Genomic DNA, 18,081 nt, shown 5'->3' with positions numbered 1-18,081 from the left:
ACCAATCATTATCATCACCACCATCACCACACTGTACTGGGCTCTGTGCACCAATCATTATCATCACCACCATCACCACACTGTACTGGGCTCTGTGCACCAATCATTATCATCACCACCATCACCACACTGGACTGGGCTCTGTGCACCAGTCATTATCATCACCATCACCACACTGTACTGGGCTCTGTGCACCAGTCATCATCATCACCACCACCACCATCACCATACTGTACTGGGCTCTGTGCACCAATAATTATCATCAGCACAATCACCACACTGGACTGGGCTCTGTGCACCAATCATTATCATCACCACCATCACCACACTGTACTGGGCTCTGTGCACCAGTCATTATCATCACCACCCCCATCACCACACTGTACTGGACTCTGTGCACCAATCATTATCATCACCACCACCATCACCATACTGTACTGGGCTCTGTGCACCAGTCATTATCATCAGCACAATCACCACACTGGACTGGGCTCTGTGCACCAATCATTATCATCACCACCATCACCACACTGTACTGGGCTCTGTGCACCAGTCATTATCATCACCACCCCCATCACCACACTGTACTGGACTCTGTGCACCAATCATTATCATCACCACCACCATCACCATACTGTACTGGGCTCTGTGCACCAGTCATTATCATCACCACCACCATCACCATACTGTACTGGGCTCTGTGCACCAGTCATTATCATCACCACCACCATCACCATACTGTACTGGGCTCTGTGCACCAGTCATTATCACCACCATCATCACACACTGTACTGGGCTCTGTGCACCAGTCATCATCATCACCACACTGTACTGGGATCTGTGCACCAGTCATCATCATCACCATCACCACACTGTACTGGACTCTGTGCACCAGTCATTATCATTACCACCACCATCACTACACTGGACTGGGCTCTGTTCACCAGTCATAGAATCATAGAATCATAGAATCGTAGAGTTGGAAGGGACCTCCTGGGCCATCTGGTCCAACCCCCTGCTCAAAGCAGGATTCGCTAAATCATCCCAGTCAGATGTCTGTCCAGCCTCTGTTTGAAGACTTCCATTGAAGGAGAACTCACCACTTCTCGTGGCAGCCTGTTCCACTCATTGATCACTCTAACTGTCAAAAAGTTTTTTCTAATATCTAATCTGTGTCTCTTCCCATTCAGTTTCATCCCATTGCTTCTAGTCTTTCCTTGTGCAAATGAGAATAAAGTTGATCCTTCTACAATGTGACAGCCCTTTAGATATTTGTAGACAGCTATTAAGTCATCATCATCATCACCACCACCATTATCACCACACTGGACTGGGCTCTGTGCACCAGTCATCATCATCACCACCACCACCATCACCATACTGTACTGGGCTCTGTGCACCAATAATTATCATCACCACCATCACCACACTGTACTGGGCTCTGTGCACCAATCATTATCATCACCACCATCACCACACTGTACTGGGCTCTGTGCACCAGTCATTATCATCACCACCCCCATCACCACACTGTACTGGACTCTGTGCACCAATCATTATCATCACCACCACCATCACCATACTGTACTGGGCTCTGTGCACCAGTCATTATCATCACCACCACCATCACCATACTGTACTGGGCTCTGTGCACCAGTCATTATCATCACCACCACCATCACCATACTGTACTGGGCTCTGTGCACCAGTCATTATCATCACCACCATCATCACACACTGTAATGGGCTCTGTGCACCAGTCATCATCATCACCACACTGTACTGGGATCTGTGCACCAGTCATCATCATCACCATCACCACACTGTACTGGACTCTGTGCACCAGTCATTATCATCACCACCATCACCATACTGTACTGGGCTCTGCACCAATCATTATCATCACCACCATCACCACACTGGACTGGGCTCTGTGCACCAGTCATCATCATCACCGTCACCACACTGTACTGGGCTCTGTGCACCAGTCATCATCTCCACCACCACACTGTACTTGGCTCTATGCACCAGTCATTATCATCACCACCACCATCACCACACTGTACGGGGCTCTGTGCACCAGTCATTATCATCATCACCATCACCACACTGTACGGGGCTCTGTGCACCAATCATTATCATCACCACCATCACCACACTCGAATGGGCTCTGTGCACCAGTCATCATCATCACCATCACCACACTGTACTGGGCTCTGTGCACCAGTCATTATCATCACCACCACCATCACCACACTGTACTGGACTCTGTGCACCAGTCATTATCATCACCACACTGTACTGGGCTCTGTGCACCAATCATTATCATCACCACCATCACCACACTGGACTGGGCTCTGTGCACCAGTCATCATCATCACCATCACCACACTATACTGGGCTCTGTGCACCATTCATTATCATCATCACCACCATCACCACACTGGACTGGGCTCTGTGCACCAGTCATCATCATCGCCACCACCATCATCACCATACTGTACTGGGCTCTGTGCGCCAATCATTATCATCACCACCATCACCACACTGGACTGGGTTCTGTGCACCAGTCATCAACCATCACCACACTGTACTGGGCTCTGTGCACCAGTCATCTCCATCATCACCACCACCACACTGACTGGGTTCTGTGCCCCAGTCATCATCATCATCATCACCACACTGGACTGGGCTCTGTACACCTGTCTTCGTCACCATCCTGGAATGGGTTATTTGCACTACTCAGATTCATTATTATCATTACACTGTACTGGGTTCTGTACACCAGAGATCAGCAAATTGGATGGGACCTAGGTACTGTGACTATCTTCCAGTAAGACTGGGTTCCGCGCAGTCGTCATCATTAGAGTTGAGCGACTTTTGGTTTTTTATGGTCGAGTTTCGTTTCGTGAAACCCGACTTTTCCAAAAGTCGGGTCGAGCAAGATCGGCCGATTATAGGGAAAAGTCGGGGTCGTCCCGAAACACGAAACCCAATGTAAGTCAATGGGGAATAAAAGTCGACAGTGAGAGGAGGACAGGAAACACACCTACAGTGCTCATTTGAATGCCAAAAGCATCAATTCTTCTTACTTAAGCTGGTCAACCTTAATTAACTTCATAATACAAGTTACGCACTGAAAAATGGGGGTTATTTGGCTAAAGTTGTGGGGGGGTAGGGCTGGCTCCAGGTTTTCATGTGCCCTGGGCGAAAGAGCGCCCCTTTAACACATAATACCACAACTCATCATGCTCCGATACGGCAGAGAAATAGCGGTATAGTACAATGAAAAGTACTTCACTTTTTACATCTCATGACGAGGCCCATCTATTTCTCCATACAGAATCATTGGTCCCATATAATGTTTGAAACAGTATATGATGAGCTCCACATAATGCTACAGTATATGTTGGTCCCCATGGATGAAGCTCCACTGTCTTATGGGCCCAAATAATGCTCCAAACATAATGGGCCCCATTTCTAATGCTCTAGTGTATAATGGGCCCTGTAAATGCTGCTCCAGTGTCTGATGTCCACCTTTGGAATGTTCCAGTGTATGGAGGGCCCCATCTATCATTCTCCAGAGTATAGTGCTCCCCAAAAATTGCTGTCCCAACATTGAAAACAATCAAATAAGTCTCCTCGCTAGGGAATCCCTGTACTAGTCTGGACTCCTCGTCGTCCCCATCTTCCATCTCACTGCACAGTAGTTCAACCTTGCAAGTGCTGTGATCCTGAGCAAGCAGGGGGGGCCCACTCGTTGGCGACGGCACTGGCACAGGGCCCCTGATAGTACGGTGGTGTGTCTGATGGCGGGTGGGCTGAACCTGCACTTTCATCTGCAGCTTCCTCTTTGTCACCGTGTAAGATGGAACTGTATATGGGAAGAGTAACCTGAGTTTCATCAGGGTCAGATTCAGGCCGGGTAGCGTGCGAGGGGAATGTAGTGGTCTGGGTCAATGTACCAGCAGATTCATCGAGCAGTGGCTGGGCATCAGTGCACTTGTGTCGCCCCCAGGAGTACGGTCCCCACAGTGGCATTACCTTCCTCCTAGGGAGTGTGATGTCATGCTTGGGAACAACGAAGGATCTCTCTAGCAGGTTAACTGATTGGGCGGCGTTATTCCCACGAGTCATGACCCTCCAAACAGCGTTCATGAAGGCAAAGTGTTTGTTTTACGTGGGCAGTATGGTTGCAAACCTGAACCTTAAAGGAATGTCCAGAAGGGCACCACCAGGAGTGGAGCCTACGGCGTAATTTGACTCAACACGGGCAACTTCAACCATGCCAGCTACAGAACAGATGCACACATTGCAAGCTTAATTCCGTTAACGAACGAGACTCCGTCATGCCCCGCGGTCTGAGTCTGGCTTACTAGAGGGACACGTGAGGCTCTGGCACATGAGATTGGCCAATAACTGGTGTGTCATGCCCTTACATGTCCGTGGCTGCATGTGCGCTACACTGAAAAGGCCAGCGTTTGTCGCTTACAGGTGCAGATAACCCGCTGAACAACGATAGTGATGGGGATCATTGATTACAATTATTACTCGCAAACGATGATTTCCCAGTAAGTGCAGGTCAACCGCAGTTCCGGAATTAGGCCTAACCGTCATTCCTGAAAAAAATGAAAAACTTACGTGTGCAAACCACAGGTGCTGTAGCTTGCTTAACAGCTCGCCAGTCGTTCTCACGACCAGAATGGGTTACACGTGATTGCACAAAGGTGAGAAAGGGTACCGTATCCCCGGATAACATGTATGGATAGCGTACACATTCAAAAGATATGTCTATACATCAGGAGGCAGGCTCAGACGGTGTCAGGCACAGTATGGCTTGCAAGTGATTGCACAAAGGTGAGAAAGGGTACCGTATCCCCGGATAACATGTATGGATAGCGTACACATTCAAAATATATGTCTATACATCAGGAGGCAGGCTCAGACGGTGTAAGGCCCAGTATGGCTTGCAAGTGAATGCACAAAGGTGAGAAAGGGTACCGTATCCCCGGATAACATGTATGGATAGCGTACACATTCAAAATATATGTCTATACATTAGGAGGCAGGCTCAGACGGTGTTAGGCCCAGTATGGCTTGCACGTGATTGCACAAAGGTGAGAAAGGGTACCGTATCCCCGGATAACATGTATGGATAGCGTACACATTCAAAAGATATGTCTATACATCAGGAGGCAGGATCAGACGGTGTCAGGCACAGTATGGCTTGCAAGTGATTGCACAAAGGTGAGAAAGGGTACCGTATCCCCGGATAACATGTATGGATAGCGTACACATTCAAAAGATATGTCTATACATCAGGAGGCAGGCTCAGACGGTGTTAGGCCCAGTATGGATTGCACGTGATTGCACAAAGGTGAGAAAGGGTACCGTATCCCTGGATAACATGTATGGATAGCGTACACATTCAAAATATATGTCTATACATCAGGAGGCAGGCTCAGATGGTGTTAGGCCCAGTATGGATTGCACGTGATTGCACAAAGGTGAGAAAGGGTACCGTATCCCCGGATAACATGTATGGATAGCGTACACATTCAAAAGATATGTCTATACATCAGGAGGCAGGCTCAGACGGTGTCAGGCACAGTATGGCTTGCAAGTGATTGCACAAAGGTGAGAAAGGGTACCGTATCCCCGGAAAACATGTATGGATAGCGTACACATTCAAAATATATGTCTATACATCAGGAGGCAGGCTCAGACGGTGTAAGGCCCAGTATGGCTTGCAAGTGATTGCACAAAGGTGAGAAAGGGTACCGTATCCCCGGATAACATGTATGGATAGCGTACACATTCAAAATATATGTCTATACATCAGGAGGCAGGCTCAGACGGTGTTGGGCCCAGTATGGCTTGCACGTGATTGCACAAAAGTGAGAAAGGGTACCGTATCCCCGGATAACATGTATGGATAGCGTATACATTCAAAAGATATGTCTATACATCAGGAGGCAGGCTCAGACGGTGTCAGGCACAGTATGGCTTGCAAGTGATTGCACAAAGGTGAGAAAGGGTACCGTCCCCCGGATAACATGTATGGATAGCGTACACATTCAAAAGATATGTCTATACATCAGGAGGCAGGCTCAGACGGTGTTAGGCCCAGTATGGCTTGCACGTGATTGCACAAAGGTGAGAAAGGGTACCGTATCACCGGATAACATGTATGGATAGCGTACACATTCAAAAGATGTGTCTATACATCAGGAGGCAGGCTCAGACGGTGTCAGGCACAGTATGGCTTGCAAGTGATTGCACAAAGGTGAGAAAGGGTACCGTATCCCCGGATAACATGTATGGATAGCGTACACATTCAAAATATATGTCTATACATCAGGAGGCAGGCTCAGACGGTGTTAGCCCCAGTATGGATTGCACGTGATTGCACAAAGGTGAGAAAGGGTACCGTATCCCCGGATAACATGTATGGATAGCGTACACATTCAAAATATATGTCAATACACCAGGAGGCAGGCTCAGACGGTGTCAGGCACAGTATGGATTTGACGGCCCAGACTACACAGCGGAGGAGCAGGGAGAGGTAAAGATTGCAAATGCTGGGGCCCTGCCCAAGCAAGGGGGGCCCACTCGTGGGCGTCGGTACTGGCACTGGGCCCCTCATAGTACGGCGGTGTGTCTGACGGCGGGTGTGCACCACCACCGTCAGAGACACTTGATTGCACTATGAGGGACCCTGTGCCAGTGCCCGCGCCCAAGAGTCGGCCTACCCACCTGTCCAGGGCAACGGCTCTCGCACGGTGTCGTGCGCTAGGTGGTGACCCCGGCCATGGGGGGGGAGGCAGCACAGTTAGGGAGTTTTAGAAAGTGGCATATGCTGATGTTGGACATTCAGCTGATGCAAAAGGCGAAATAGGTCAAGTCCCAGGAAGAGGTGGACCAAAGCAAGCCATTTTTCTGTCACCCTATGTGTCATCAGGGGAAGGTGGGACAAAATCCTTGGAAACCCATGCATGGTTCATTTTAATGAAGGTTAGATCATCCGCATTTTAGGTTGACAGACGGGTCCTTTTTTCTGTCAGGATTGATGCAGCTGCACTGAAGACTCATTCCGATAGCACACTTGCAGCTGGGCAAGCGAGCTCCTGTAAGGCATATTGTGCCAATTCAGGCCAGGTGTCCAGTTTAGCAGCCCAATAGTCAAAGGGGAATGACCTGCGTGGGAGAACATCGATATGGGAGGAAAAGTAGTTTGTAACCATAGTTGACAACTGCTGTCTCCTGTCACTTTCCATCGATGCTGTATTACCAGTTGTGTGAGCGGTACTTGAAAAATCAGTCCACAACATTGTCATGAAACCCCTGTCTCCAACGCCACTTCTGCTGTGTGCACCATGAACACCTCTGCCAAGCTGCCCCCGGCCCGTACGGCTCGTGTGAGAACCATCACCGCTGCTGTGTGCTGGGAATGCCTCAAGCAACCGATTTACCAGAGTTGCTTGTTTATTAGCCAATATTAGGTCAAGGTTCTCCTGTGGCATGATGTTTTGTAATTTGCCTTTATAGCGTGGATCCAGGATGCTGGCCAACCAGTAGTCGTCATCGTTCATCATTTTGGCAATGCGGGGGTACCTTTTTAGGATCCGCAAGGCATAATCTGACATGTGGGCCAATGTTCCCGGTGTCAATGATGCACTGCGAGTGCTGGTTGGAGGAGCACTTTCTGGCAAATCCACATCCCTCCAGTCACGCACAAACCCTGTACCAGACCTTGCCACGCCAACATTTTCACTTGCCCCACGAGATGCATCCTCCTCCCCTAAGTAATCATCCCCATCATCATCCTCCTCTTCTTCCTCCAACTTGTCCAGGAGAGGTCCCTGAGCAGACAATGGCTGAATGTCATCAAGGATTCCCTCCACCTCTTCCTCCTCGTCAACATTGGCTGCAGACGCCTGCTCCTTAAGGTGCGTCAAAGTTTGCATGAGCAGACGCATAAGTGGGATGCTCATGCTTAGGATGGCGTCGTCTGCGCTTACCAGCCGTGTGCATTCCTCGGTACAAAATCCGCAGCATGTTACTTCTTTTGTGCGGTTTTCCATCTCCCCTGTCACCAAATCCGCAGGGGGAAAACCGCGATGGAAAACCGCACAAAAAACGCATGAAAACCGCATGAAAAATGGAAGAAATCCGCAAGAAAAATGCAGGTCATTTGACCTGCGGATTTCTTCCATTATGCGCGGAAAAATCCGCAGGGCCAAAAAGTCCGTCTGCACACAGCCTAAATCTTAGTGGCTATGCAGTAATGACACAAACCATAAAGAGACCAACACATGAATGGAAAACCCCAGAACTCTGACGTACGTTTCGCTAGGTAGCTTTCTCAGAGAGATCATATGATAAGAGGTTCGAGCACGCAGCTCATTACCCATGGGGATTGAAAAATTCCTAAAACTGATTGTGGTGTAATATTGCAGTGCTGAGGCACATAGAAAATGGGAGTAGTAGTCACAGTCAGTGAATAATCCAAAGATTCCAGTGATGGGAAGGTGCTGAAGTCATATTTCTCATTATTTATTCTTCTACCCGTTAAACCAAGGCTTGTGTGTCAGAGAAAGTAGTATTAAACACGTCACCAATTTTCTAAGCTAATATATTTTTAAAAGTGCTATTGACATGAAATTCTCAATAAATATCAGCAACAATCCATCCAATCCACAAAGGAAGGGATAATGTGTATATCACTTTAAGGTATACACATTGAATGTGATGTGTAATTTCTCACCGAAATATATGTACACCCCAAAGAAATGTATTCAAAAGACGGCAAATTATCAACTTTATTAGTAAGGACAACATGAAACAAGAGACATTATTAAAATATATATATAAAAACGGGAGGGGAAAGGGACGTGTCCTACTGGAATCAGATCTGGGTATTGCATGATAAGCTTTGAGAAATAAATATGTATAAATGCAGGCAATATATAAACATAAATGTGTGATAACAAATTAATTAAAAAAAATCAGAATATCTGTTGACAAAAAATAGACAATAAATATATAAATTTTAAGGGAACAAAAAGATAAATTCCAAGTGACAACAAGGATATATATAAATATATAAGATGACATATGTGTGTTATATCCTACAGCCTAGAAAAAATACAAAAAGAAAATTATTTTATTATAATTGATAACACGCCATCCAGACAACTAAAAATGGCAAAAAGTAAGTATTCACTGCCAGAAAAAGTATTTACAGTATATGTAAAATTGGGAAAGAAAAGACATAAGAGCCAAGGATAAATATCTGACCTGTATATAGTAACAGACACGAGATCAATATTTTATAGGAAACTCCCAAAGCCCCATTGTTCATTGAACCCCATGGCTTCATGCATTTAATGGTGTGATCCATTTGCTTTCTAATTGGGCCAATTTCTGGGTCATGTCACCTCGTCTATTACCTGGATAAAGACAATCAATTCCCCACAAGCAGAGTAAGTGCCACTGATGGAAGTCTCAAAAATATTAGGCTAAAGGGTTAAATTTTACATTCGCACCCAAGTCTTCCTGTGGCATCTTTTCTGCCGCCTTAATATCCTTCATGTGTTCAAGGATCCGGATTCTCAATTCCTACGTTTTTATGTGAGCATAAATCAGACCACAAGGGCAAGTTGTAAGATAAATGACTAAGGTCGTCCTGCAGCTCATACAATGTAATATCTTGATATCGTGCTCTCTTGCTGAATCTGAGAAGGTTTCTGTATTGTCAGTTTATTTGCTCACCTGTGGATGAGCGCCAATTGTGACATCACTCATGTGTAGCCCCGCCCCCATGATGTCACTCATGTGTAGCCCCGCCTCCCGTGATGTCACAATTAGGTTCCAATTGTGATGTCACGGAATCCTTGGCTATAACCAGCGATTTTGCAGTGAGATCCTTTGTCTGGAGAAGCTGATTGTGCCGTACACAGTAAGCGATGTTCCTCCAGGCTCCAATGCTGTTTAGACTACTTCTAGTTCTCAGCGTGCTATTAGCACCTGCAGAGGGTGCTCCTATCTTTATGCTCAACCATCTATCAAGACGAGCGCAGGACAGGATCTATGCAGGTAAGGGCATTATCACATATACACTGACTATGGAGTTAACCCCTTCCCGCCTCAGCGAATTTTAATTTTTGGGCTTTTTCCTCCTCTACTTCTTCCAAAAGCAATAACTTTTTCCCTTCATATGGCCATATGAGGATTGTTTATCTTTTTGCGGGACGAGTTGTAGTTTTGAATGACACCATTCATTTTACCATTCAATGTGAAATTGGGGAAAGATGCAGTTTGGGTTCCAGTGTCCAATCTAATAACCCATAGAGGAGACACCGAGCATTAATACTGCTCTCTCCTTGCTGGATGCACTGACTCCTACATGTAGCAGAAGGCGCCCACAAGAGACAGGCAATAAGCAGCTCAGAAATCAGATATGTCCTTCACATGTAACATTTCACCTCCGGCCCCAGAAACTATTAGGATCCATTATTAGGGCCCAGTTTATGAGCGTCTTCTCCGTGTCATTAGGGGTTCTGTAACTTCTCTTCTGTGACTGGGGATTTATATGACGTCACATAATACGAGTGGAATGGAGGATTTTTCATGTGTTACTTGTAATTTCAGGTGACATCTCCCATCATGTGGATATAAAAGAACAGATCTCTGTATTGTCCATTATATATTGACATGACGGAAAAATAATCCATCATTTTTCCAAACTAAATTCCCCTCTTTTAATAGTCATACTTGGTTCCTCAGTCCGCCCAGTCCATGTATTTGGTTTCCACTTCTGAACACATTCCAGCTCTGGTCACCTGATCACTTATGTTCTTTCGCTTTTTAGAGAATGTCACCGTGCCTCCAAAAACATCTGAGGATCCAGTCTGTAGGATTGTTATACCTGCTGCCCTCACTGTCTTCGTCCTCGCAGTAATCATTGGCGCCATTGCTATCTTCTATTGGTAAGTATAGTAAGTCATGATTTATGGGCTACACAGGAGTCTGTAGAGGAAATGTCACATCTTCAGGTTACTCCAGTAATGGGAATATTTTATGTAGGCCTCTTGTGGTTCACACACTCGTCACCCCTAGGGCTGTGCCCTGTGGGTAACTGATGGGTACATATTAGACTTTGTAGGGATTCACGCTCTCAGGCAGGGATTACGCAGCGTTCACACAGTCAATGAGGTTTGGTCCAGACTGGTGCAGCTTTATTCCTTTCATAAAACTCCAGCTCACAAGCTCCATCCAGCAGACTGAAACATCTGGTGAACACAGGCCCTGGTTTCAGCAAAAAGTTATAGGGGCTTCTTATCAAATCCTGCAAAGCTCGGACTTAACCCTTTCCTACCTGGCTCTGCTACAACTTGTATATACTTTACTAAACTAAATTGCTGATTGTCAAAGACATCAAAATGACTGACTGGTGATCTCTCTACAGATAGGACTAGATAAAATGTTTCATTCTCGCATTCTGCAGAATACAGATGTTTTACTTTGTGATTTACAATGTGACTTTTATTTTTGCAATTCTTATAGTTGTCTGAAAAAGAAAAAGCCAATGCAAGATGCTGAAAGCCAATATTGTGCCGACGACTTTACAGAGAGCAACACCAAACTAAATGGTAACTACAGCCGGATAAATCTGACATCACAGAAGCTCTCCAGCTCCATATGTATTGTCTAACCCCTTCTAGATATATCAGTAGTGTAGTGTACATGTGGTAAAATACTTACCATTTGCCGTCTTCTCTGGTTTCCAGAGCCATTCTGGTCGTCTTCTGAAACATGTGACCACGATTCAGCTTTGTCGGCTCACACGGCGTCTTATGTGTGGTAACTGATAATAACCTAGGTGCACCGTTCTTAATTTTAACTTTACTTTGTTTCCCAACGTCATTAATAAAATACATTTATTTTAAATGTATCTGTACTGTAATGTAGCCACTGCCTTTATCTAAGGTGAAATTGGCCCCTAGATTATTATCAATTACTTCATTAATTTTCGGGAGTGCGCACCTATTATTATAGGAGAGTTACACCAACAAGGACTTTACATTAATATGTCTTATGTGTGGTGCGGTAGCGCTTTCCCCAATGTCAGCCTATGAGAATCAGGGCGAGGTTCCATATACTTATAATGAGAAAGCAACTTCCAGTCTTCACATAAGAAAGACATTGTGATATCCAGTCCGATTTACAGTCACATGGTTCAGCAGAAAACTATGTTTTCTCTGAACGCTGGAGCATTTCTCTGGAGATTGGGTCCCTTGGGTCCCTTTCAGTCTAATGTTCTATTTAGAAGTTATAATAACCTGTAAATGTTAACAATAATCTTAATCACATAGAATCTTGCATTTTATTAAATCTAATTTCAATATTTTGTGTTACAGGAGAATTTGACATTTCCTGTCCTTCTGGCGACATTACAATGCCACACAAGGCCGGTATATTGGAGGTGAAAGAGTCGAAGATTGATCCAGACTTAAATGATTATACATATGATTCTAAGTCCTCACAACCTGGACATCAAACGAGATATTTACGATTCAAACAAGGCCTTAAAAGAAGTGAGTGATTTTCATATGTCAGCTCAAAGTTTATCAAAAGACCATCTTTAATTTCTTACAAAAGTGCTTAGGGCCCCGATTATCAAAACTTTTACATCAGTATTGTTACGGATCAAGCTTTGAAACGTCACAACATTTTGGCGAATTTCCAGGCTGATGCCAAGCGGGGAGTATTCTGCCCATTCATGTGCAGCAAGCTAAAATTCATAGTGTATTACCAGTTACAGCCTTTAGAAGTTATTTTAAACTCATTTATCTTGTTTCTGTGTACAAGAGAGAATTCTCCTTTAAGGAAAAGTGTGTTATGCATAGAATGCCTCCTTAGTTTTCCCAGGTAGAAAGAGAAATGTACACATCTTTCCTGGGCTTTTCTTAGTGATACACTAGTATCCTGGCTGTCTCGCTTCACTTTAAACTCCCTACAAAGCATTGTTTCTGACCAGCGGATTCCGGTGAGACTAGAATTCATTTATGTGTTTGTGTTAAACAGCCTCTGTGTAGTCTGTATCTCTTAGTTTAGTTAATGCTTTACACTGATTACAGATAGGTTGCATTTCTGAATAGAGCAAGATAGTGTTAGAGCATGAACGTTGCCATAGCTGTGTTGTAATGTTACTGTGCAGCCTCTTTTATGTTAGTTACTGATGTAATTGCACTCTGTATCATGCTGTTGTCTCTGTTATCTGCCACTACTGATACGCTGTTTATTCCCTTGTAGTTTTCACCCGTTCTCCACTATATCGTCCGTCACAAGATCAGCCACAAAATCGACCACATCGTCGATTATGGTCTGTGATTGCCCACCGTCATCATTCACATGATCACCTTCCTAAATACAGTCGTAAGCATAGATACAGTCTGTTTACGGGGGAAGTGGATAAGGATTAGCTGTATGCTGAAATCCACACAGTACCATACGTGGCAGAAGTCAGAATAGCAAACAGACTGAGAAAAGAACTCAAGGTATCTAGCAGGAGACGATGACTCCACTACAAATCCCTTACATGGTGGCTACCATGTGAGGATCAGGCAACCCGAGATTAAGCAAAAAGAGACAGATTCCGGGCTCGGTCTCTGCTCTCACCCATGGATATGAAACTTAACGGACTTTCCGCAGTCAGACGTGTTCACAGACAAGTGACTTACCTGCTGCATAAAGAGGCAGATTCCAGGCTTGGACTGCTCTCACCTATGGATATGACACTTACCGGACTTTCCGCAGTCAGACGTGTTCACAGACAAGTGACTTACCTGCTGCATGAAGAGGCAGATTCCAGGCTTGGACTGCTCTCACCTATGGATATGACACTTACCGGACTTTCCGCAGTCAGACGTGTTCACAGACAAGTGACTTACCTGCTGCATGAAGAGGCAGATTCCAGGCTTGGACTGCTCTCACCTATGGATATGACATTTACTAGACTTTCAGCAGCCAAGTGTACTCACGACACAGGTGAGGTACAGGCTGTAAGAAGAGGCAGATTCCGGGCTCGGTCTCTGCTCTCACCTATTCGCAGCCCAAGGGAAGGGCACTCCTTTAACCATGGTTCCCTAGAGGTTTCCTCCACTGGGGGTTTTTCCTCTCCTGTTAAAGGATGACTCTTCATGAGTCAAGGGCCCATCATCATCAGGGCCACATTTAAGACTATTGTCCTGACTTTTAATGGAAACTTTCACATTATCCAACTTGAATAAAGTTATTAATGAAGTCAGGGTATATCATGTGTATCTGCGCTTTATTTTATGGATCTTTATAATACAGAAGAATATACATAGCACTTGACTACTTTGTATAATCATTACCTTGGTCAAAATTGAAGGACAGATGAATGAAGCACATTATCAGCAAATTTGTAATCATCTGTCCGGAAGCTGCGCATGGGACGTACTTGGACATTCTAACATGACAAGGATCTAAAACACAAGGCCAAGTTGACCTGTCATAGGCTACAGCAGACCACAGTGAAGGTGTCACAATATGTGACTGGCCCTGCGTGACACGACCTGACGATCGGTCCATCACCATAACAACTGGACAAACAAGGGGACACCAGGGAGACAATTACAATGGTGGGCCTGTCATAGGGAATGGGGAAAAGGACACCTCCTGCACTCTCCTGAGCATGTGCCCTGCTCTTACTAGCGTCCATAATACAGGGTCTTTCAACCTGTCGCCGAGCAGGATACCTTGTCCCTCACTTACCCTGCACCTGTCCCTCACTAGGGAATTGGTAAGTGCAGACACTGGTCCCACCACTGCACTAATAAACACCAAGGGGAGATACAAAAGGCAGGGTTAAACAAAACAACACTTATCTTTCTCTACTACCAATGCTTCAAGCAACAAAGTAAGGCTCCTGAACGCAGCTTTCAGCAGTATCACCACTGCTCCAGATAAGCTGAACCACCACTGCACTAGGTAGTTCCAGTCTTCACCACAGTTGGTATCCCTAAAGGACCTGTCATAACCAAGTCAGCCAATGTACCAGGTAACCTTATATAGGAAGGTGGAAGTGGTCACCACCAGCAAACGCAGACTAACTAAACATGTAGTAACACCAGCGGCCACCAGGGAGAAAAACTAACATTAACCCCCGATGGCATGAAAGGAAAAAAAGTTTATATGGGAGCAGCCCAAACTAGCACACCTCATCGGAAAACCACTTACAGAGAGGACTCCTAAATCCAGCAGAGTTCACCTCAGCAACCACCTGACTCTCAGGTTCATGACAAACGTGAGCTAATGGAGGTGACAACGTATGCTCTGGAGGCACCGCAAATCTCCCGAGCACCAACCTGGGGAATGAGTTGAGTATGGGCATTACTGGGGGTAACTCCAGTTGCTAAGTCCCCTGGCCAAGGATGGCTGACACCTGATACGGCCTGATCACCCGAGAACTCCAGACCCCAGCAGCACACTTCCACTGGATGTTTTTGGTGGACACCCATACATACTCATTTACACACAAGTCCGGACCGGAACGTTTATTGCCATGCACACGTTTTCCACAAGAAGGTAAACTCTTTAAGGAACTGACAACAGAGGTGTCCTCCTGTGTCACAACACTCACACCCCCACAATTCTGAGAGGGAACCACCACCCTCCTCCGACCCCTCCTCCTTGAGGACTCTGCCTCTCAGGGTTGGCTAATGGTGAGAGTTGAGACATTCCCCTACTCCCTGGCAGCACTGCTGCTGCCCCCACTGGAGAAGAAAGGGACGGTTATAGAAAGGCGGCAGAGATAGTAGCCCCCGGGCAACAGCCCTCACATGACTGATCCCAGCTGACTACTTCCCTAGACCGCCAATCTATTACCAGGTTGTGTCTTTCCAGCCAAGGGAGGCCTAAAATGATAGGTGGTGGCATAGCCCCCAAGACGTAGCATGACAGGGACTCTTCATGATGAGTCCCTATATGCAGATGTATATTTTCTACGACTTGGGTCAGCCTCCCCTGGCTCAGTGGGACAGAGTCAATGGCCTGGACACTTAGGGGTTTGGCCAGCATCCTATACCTCAGGCCATGGGTCTGGACAAAGTGAGCGTCCACCAGATTGACTCCCACTCCACTGTCCACAAACACCAGTATGCCCTCAGGTACCCTGCCAACAACCACTTCTGCTGATATAGTACATTGAGAGAATAAAATGGAGGAAATATACACTCCCTGGTCGCCTCCCTCCACACCATCAGGGGAACGTGGCTTCTTTGGTGATACAGAAGTTTTGGCGCGAGCCGGGCAGACCATAAAAAAATGACCAGTCTGCCCACAGCAAAAACATGCCCCCAATGCCCCCAAACCACGACGAACCGCAGGCAACACCGCTGGTGAACCAACTCCTCCCAACTGCCTGGGCTTGTCCGCCTACAACAGTGTGTCCTCCTCCCTAGCAAGAACTACATGGGTCATATTAGCCAAAGCCGCAAAAAACTCGTCCACCGACCGTAGAGTTGGTGAATCGGATGGCAGGGAGAAGGTCCAGGATTGGGGATCACCCTTAAGAAGGGATATGATGAATCCCACCCGCTGTTCCACACTCCCTGAAAAACGAGGGGGAGCCTGAAGTTTAGCTTGCAGGCCTCCTGAAAAACCAGAAAATTATCTCTCCCCCCCAGAAAATCTGTCTGGGAGAGATAACTTGGGTTCTGGTTGAGCCTGAACCTGAGCTGAGGCCCCGAACCCCACCAACTGCTGCAGCTGCTACTCCACCACACCACGCAGCACCCCGCTCTCCTCAGTGAGGGTCTGAAGCAATTGGACAAAGGTCTGCATTTGGGCCATGGCTCACCAGAAAAAATGGGCGTTTGGATATAATGTCACGATATGTGACTGGCCCTGCGTGACGCGACCCAAAGATCGGTCAGTCACCAAAACAACTGGACAAACAAGGGGACACTGGGGAAACAATTACAATGGTGGGCCCTGCGATACGAAATGGGGAAATTGACACCTCCTGCAATCTCCTGAGCATGTGCCCTGCTCTTACTAGCATCCCTATACAGGTTCTTTTAACCTGTCGCCAAGCAGGATACCTTGTCCCTCACTTAACCTGCACCTATCCCTCACTAAGGAATTGGTAAGTGCAGACACTGGTCCCACCACTGCACTAATAAACACCAAGGGGAGATACAGACAGGGCTAAAAAAAAAACACTTAGCTTTCTCTGCTGCCAATGCTCCAAGCAGCAGAGTAAGGCTCCTGAACTCAGCTTTCAGCAGTATCACCAATGCTCCAGATAAGCTGAACCACCACTGCACCAGGTAGTTCCAGTCTTCACCACGGTTGGTATCCCTAAAGGACCTGTCATAACCAACAGTCAGCTGATGCACCAGGTGACCTTATATAGGAAGATATAGGAAGGTGGGATTGGTCACCACCAGCACACACAGACTAACTAAACATGTAGTAACACCAGTGGCCACCGGGGGAAAAAATAATATTAACCCCCAATGGCCTGAAAGGAAAAAAGTTTTTATGTGGGCAGCCCAAACCGACACAGAACCAAAAATGGATCGTGATAGAAGGTTCTGGAGTGGCCTTCTCAGTTTCCTGACCTAAGTATCAATTGAGCCACTCTGGGAAGATCTCAAGCACGCAGTTCATGCTAGACAGCCCAGGAATTTACAGGAACTGGAGGCTTTTTGCTAAGAAGAGTGGACAGCTTTACCATCTGAGAAAATAAAGAACCTTGTCCACAACTACCACAAAAGACTTCAAGCTGTCATTGATGTTAGAGGGGGCAATACACGGTATTAAGGAATGGGGTATGTAAACTTTTGAACAGGGTCATTTGTATGTCTTGGGTTGTCATTATGATTTTAAAAGAGAAAACACAGAAGTTTGACAATAAATGGCATCACCTATCCACTAACCATGGGTGGAGAAAAAGTTTTGGTCTTAACATTCATATTCTCTGAAAAAAGGACAAGAAAGCAAAAATTCTGCTGGGGTATGTAAACTTTTGAGTACAATTGTAGGTGT

The sequence above is a fragment of the Dendrobates tinctorius genome, unplaced genomic scaffold, assembly GCF_039654945.1.
Source record: "Dendrobates tinctorius isolate UK_male_01 unplaced genomic scaffold, ASM3965494v1 ptg000211l, whole genome shotgun sequence".
NCBI lineage: Eukaryota > Metazoa > Chordata > Amphibia > Anura > Dendrobatidae > Dendrobates > Dendrobates tinctorius.
Note: the sequence above shows the minus strand (reverse complement) of the source record.